General features: G+C 47.2%; 1 long non-coding RNA gene across 1 annotated transcript; it reads left to right on the top strand.

Moving 5' to 3' along the window:
• The first annotated feature begins 1132 nt into the window (after positions 1-1132).
• On the top strand, positions 1133-5103 carry LOC144172981 (uncharacterized). Its single transcript, XR_013323143.1, has 4 exons — positions 1133-1429; positions 3326-3569; positions 3780-4559; positions 4831-5103. It is a non-coding gene; the product is annotated as an uncharacterized LOC144172981 (long non-coding RNA).
• The last annotated feature ends 676 nt before the right edge of the window (positions 5104-5779 follow it).

Below are 5779 nucleotides of genomic sequence, written 5' to 3'. Positions count from 1 at the left end.
AAACATTTAAATTGAGAATTTTTTTCTTAAATATTCTGCCTAATTTATTTGTAAAATAACTTCCTCTTAACGCAGTTTCGCTTGACCGAACTTTTATATGCCCCCCCCCCCACCCTTCCCATGGAAAAAAAAAAAACAAACGTTGCCGATTTAGGCGCCGGAGCTACACCTGTGCAATGCGGTGTGCTGTAGTGGAGGGCTGTGGATTAATTCAGTCCGCCTGGGGACCCTTAACATACGGATAAGTCTCGACGCATCTTTCTCATTGCCATCAAGTTTTTCATTTGACGAAATGCTCCATATAGCCTACGTTCAAGAAACACAACCACCCAAATTGGGACGTTGGTTTCGCGATTCCTATACGAGCAGAGAAATAGCACTGTGTGGGTCACTGGAGGTCGTTCTTGGATACGGGCTCCGTCAGAAATTTACGTTAGGTGCTGCTATTTCAGAAACCTAGCAGAACTGTTATATGGAGGAGATATTTCGAGAATTGTGCTGCTGAGCACGAGGACACGGGTTAGATTCCCTGCATCCACGGCTGCTTTTCTGATAGAGGCGAAAAGCAAAAACGGCCGTATGTACGAGATTTCGGCGCAAGTTAAAGATCCCGAGGTGGTCAAAATTAATCCGGAGCCCTCTACTACGGCACGCCTCATCGCCTGCGTTGCGTCGGTGCATTAAACTCTACAATCAATCGAGATATTTCGAGAACAGCGAGCTTTTACCTTAATTACTTCGTGAGAAAATTGTCTATGATTTTTGTGCAATTACTGTCTAAAAGTTGTTGACCGTAGGGTCACGCTTGTCGGTTTTCATCCAGACATGTATGAAACGCGTTACAAGGAACGAGTTACTTCTACCTGGTTACTATTTTCGGTAATGAGTAATGTATTTAGTTACTTAAAAAAAAGGAACGGGTAACGTATTTAGTTTCTTCTAAGGCCAAGTTTCAAGTTTCGGTATCTCGTTACTTGTGAGGTGTACAACACCGCAGAACAGGGCATGTTTTTTTTATAACCTGTGCATGCGTCTATATGCAGATTGCTCTGATGTTTGCCTCTAAAGTAGCACCGCCGTTTTCTACGTTCTGGTGGTTCGGGGCGTCATTTCTATTGTGAATGATGCTACGCTCATCAGGGCCTCTTGTCGTCTACACGCAGGTCTTCATTTCGAAGGCCCCGTGAGTACGGAATTTCAATCAGTCTCCCAGCATGGGAAGATGAGTGGCCTCGTCCCCTCGCTGGCGGTCGGAAACTAAAGATCTTGGCCACTTGAGGCCGTAGTTGCCTTTCGGCAGGCCGTTTCATCGCCCGGGTGTGGAGGAAGGAAGCAGCCCGCAGCGTCCGGTGAACCGAGCGTACACTGCCACTTGATACTTCCGCCGCCGCCGTTGGCGCCAGTGGTTCTCGCCGCCTCATGCCTCTGGGTGACGTACACCTTGGTGGAGAGCTTCAGAGAGGGCGACTTACCAGAACAAGACTACTGTTTGTTATCTTCGTGGTGAAACATCTTTCCTTCAGCTTGCGCATCCGGGTTGAAGGCTGGAAAATCTTGGTTGGTGGCTTGTTGAGTACGTGGGCAGCCTGGCGGTACCACGTGACGATCATCTTTCTTTTTATATAAGGAGTTGCAATAACTACCGAGCAGTCAGTCTTCGACCGACAAACTAGCAGTGACGCGGCCTGTGCAGTCTCCGTGGCCTCAGCAAGCATCGCTATTCGAGGCCAAGGAGGTTAAAGACACTGGCTGCATCATCTTTAAAGGAGCCATGAAGACAAAATGCAAGTTGGGTTTAGTAGAAAGACTGCTTAGTCCCGATAACAATGATACCAATATCATCGCAATCTTCGAACAAATAACGGAGATATTAAAGAAAACGGTGAAGCAGTCGCGACCCCTAGCCAATTTTTCGCAACTTTTCTATGACGTCACGGAACCTTGTTTGTGCGATTGGCGGCCGCCTAACTGATCTGTCGCGACGAGACATGACTGGACGTCTGTAATGGGACCTCTAGTTCCATTTGACCGCATCACTTGAATGCTAACGTGCAGTTAACGCACTGAAAATTATGTTTTATTGTTGGCCCGTATGACGTCATTCTTGCTCATAATACGTCACTGTGGCGCAAAATTTGAAAGTTTCTAATACTTCTTGCTTTTTCTCGTTAAAAAAACATCTTTTGTGGCTGTAATGGAGCTGAGTGAGATACCGAATCCTAGTTCTTTCAAATTAGACGAGGAGGAGGAGGAATAAACGTCCCTATGAAGAAGTTCGCCTTGGGGAAGAGTACTTATTCCAGGATCCCTCGAGACCGTCCGGCTTCTTGAGCCCTCTTCACCAGCCAAAGCTGGTCATCAGGGTCCGAGCTGGACAGTGCTCTCTCCCAGTGCTCAGGGGAGGGGTAGGGCAGGGGTGGGGGGGGGGGGGGGGGGGGGGGGGGGTAGGTTAGGGTTTTTATCGGCGAGCAGTTCGACGAGCAGTGGCGTGACTGTCGCCTCTTGTCCTACAAGGAAATCACGCAGCACTACCGCCTGCAGCGAACAATGTACCCTCCTCCACACAACAACCTCAAATTAAACGAAGTTGTATTTTCTCTTCATGGCTCCTTTAAATGCTTGCTCTGCTTGCTGAATCTCAAGGAGATCATCGCGTCGCCAACATGTTATAAGCATGTGACGGGGAGTACAATTTGAACTTTCGCAATGCATGTGTTTTATGCGTACAGACATCGCAGGTGGCAACTACTGTAGTTTATTGTAATACAATAGCAAATAACATTCCCGATTTGACGCGTGCCTATATTTTACCAATAGTGTCTTCCAGTTCATTGTTGCAGTCTCTCCATTCCCCAAGTCTCAATCTCTGTGAAGCCTCTGTTTTGAAGCGACGACCGAGTGAAGCTTCAGCTTCTGCCGCGGACCAGCCGCCGTTAAAGCAATTCTGTAATGACACTTCGGCAACCGGTCACCATATATAGCAAGAAAAGCATGACGATCTCGTAGCCTAAATTTGTGTTGAAAGGTTCTCACGCATTCAGCATTATGGAACAGCCTTCTTTTGTAAACTTCGTGCATTTGCTGGCCCCAAAACGGAGGCCCTTGAGTCGGCGAATGTTGGTGAAGAGAATCGAGAAGAGGTGCGATGAACTTAAAACGAGGCCTAGAGGATCAGCTTCGAAGATGTACGTACAGTATATTGCTGTCACGGCCGACTGTTGGTCAACGTTATTTCACAGGTAATTTTTTGCGCACTACCCTGATTGCAGGAGTAGGATGAATAAAGAATTATCCGTGTGAATTGCCCCATTTTTTATATTTTCAGGCATTTCTTGAACGTGGTGGCACTGTGGCTTGATCCGGAGGCATTGGAGCGCCGAGTGGCTACTTTGGCTTGCCGTTGAATGATGGGAAGAGTAACCTGTGACCGGGTGGCCAACGAATTGACTGATATTCTCGACGAGTATGGAAATGCCGGAAAAGTCATCATGGTCATCACTGGCAACGCTACAAATTTTGCTAAGGAAGGAAGGAAGAAGAAAGGACGGAAAGACCGGGGGCTTAACAAGGTGTAGAGCCGGCTTTGCTACCCTGCTCTGGGGGAGTGGGGTTCAGGGGATAAAATAGAGGGCGGGAGTAGTAGGAGAGGTAAGCGTACGTTAATGCCGTCAAAAGTACTGCAGGATGACTGTATTGAACCTGAACTTTCCAACAGCTGTTGTCTTTTAAAATTTTAAATGCACGAGGAGTCGCATTTTTAGCTCTTTTTTCTTTGCCAGGGTCTACGGGGCAAACGAGGAAGCAACTGACGACGGAGATGACGTTCAGTCCAAAGAGTTGACCGAGCCGCTTGACGATCAGACGACGCTATGATTGCAAGGCAACTGCCCACCCCCCCTTCCCCCCCAATCATTGCTGCGCCGCCCATGCACTGAACCTCGCAGCAACAAAAGATGCTCTGCAAGCGGAGAAGAATGACGAGTACTACACACTAGCTTCCAGGAGCGTGTTCAAAAAGTGCAACTCCCTGTGGAACAAGCCAGGACAATCAACGCAAGCAGCTGACACCGTGAAAACGTTCTGTGGCATATACATGCTGCGCCAGTTCTAACTCGCTGGAGCTCTTTTTATCGGGCAGTGGAGTGCATCGTGAAGGTTATCAACGAGAGGAAAGACATCGACGGACTCTTCCGAATACTTGGGATGCCAGTCCTGGAGAGGCCAAACGACATCAAGTTCATTGAAGCGGCGGGAGTACATTATTTTACACGTCACTAAATGTGAATACTGCCACGCCAATTGTGTACCGGAATGCCCGACACTCCGTGCGTGTACGATTCCCACGCAGAGAAGCAGCAGTAAAGAAAGCTTTTCCTTGCACAGGTCGTGAAGCACCTCGCTTGCGCTTTGAATGTACTTCAAGGGAAATGGAACATTTTTCTCGGATACCAGCTACCAACGCTAACGGTGCTCATCTCCAAGTTGGAGTACGAGGCAATGAAGGGGCTGGTATTTTGCGCACCTCTTGTCACCGCTCTCTTGAATGGAATTCAGATAAGGTAAGCATTTACAGCATATTATATCAATGTTCACGTTTTTAGCTGAACATGTTCCTTCTTGTCTTTGCACTGTTCATTAGAGCTGAGTTTGTAAAACAATTTCGCTCGTGGTTTGTAAGGAACCCCTTCCTCAGCTCCCCTTTACTAGTACCAAAGTTGAAGCTACAAATCTTATTTTTATTCAGAAGTAGCATGGAACTGACACGGGGGTGAGGGAGAACATGAACAGAAAACTAATTACTGAAGCTTGACTTCTTGTTACATTTTACAGTTTTTCCCACCTGATCCTGGCGGCGACTATCATCCCACGGTTTAAGCTATTGGGGATCGCAGATAGCTCTCGACGCTCCGAGACTAGAAGCATGGTGAAGGACGAACTCTCAAAGTTTCAAGGAAGCAAGGATTGAACCACGTGCCCAGAGAAACCTGATCTAGCGGACAACTTTTTTAGTTTTCCACTGTCAACGTCCGTCGATGACCCGGAAGAACTTTCTCGGTTTCTCGTTGTGTCGGACTGCTACCCGCTGACCTCAATGACGGCGCAGTTTTCACGACTTTTCAGCGTCGCCGGAGATCTGTTTTCTAGGAAGCGTGGAAACATAACCGGTGAAAACTTCGAGAGGCAACTACTGGTTAAGTGCAACTACTACTGAAAAGAAAACAACGAATTATGAAAACTAAACAGTTGTGCGTTTAGTCGACACAGTAACATGAAAAGTAACTCGTTGCTTTTCGGGCAACTCGCGCTTTCCTTTTGGGGATCGGTAACGAGTAACGTATTTATTACTTTTTGAGTGAGTAACGAGTAACGGTATTTAGTTACTTTTTTGGGGTGACGCGTGCATATGCCTGCTTTCGTCTCTCTGGAACCTAGTGGATAGATGTTCAGTAGCGCCTGCGGAAAGTTTCTTCCGCGGGAGGGTTAGGGAGTCTATACTTCCACCGTGAGTTAGGGGAAATGGTTGCGGAAACGAAATTACGGCCATTAAAAATTCAACCCCTAAGGAAATACAAAACAATTGTTAACATTTTAAGGCATTCCGAAGCCAATTATGAACATGCGGCTAGCCTCCACGTCGAAAATAACAACAGTAGTGCCCAATGTTTATACAACTTTAGACCTGGAGATTAAAGGGGGAGGGAAGAACCCCTTTTAACCCCGCGCATGCCTTCTAGAGACTCAACACTTACACCAGCGACACTCTTAAAGACAGGGGGAG

The sequence above is a fragment of the Haemaphysalis longicornis genome, unplaced genomic scaffold (assembly GCF_048455015.1).
Source record: "Haemaphysalis longicornis isolate Haplotype H1 unplaced genomic scaffold, Haemaphysalis longicornis Haplotype H1 scaffold_1, whole genome shotgun sequence".
NCBI classification, from domain to species: domain Eukaryota; kingdom Metazoa; phylum Arthropoda; class Arachnida; order Ixodida; family Ixodidae; genus Haemaphysalis; species Haemaphysalis longicornis.
This window is presented reverse-complemented; position numbering and strand designations above follow the sequence as displayed.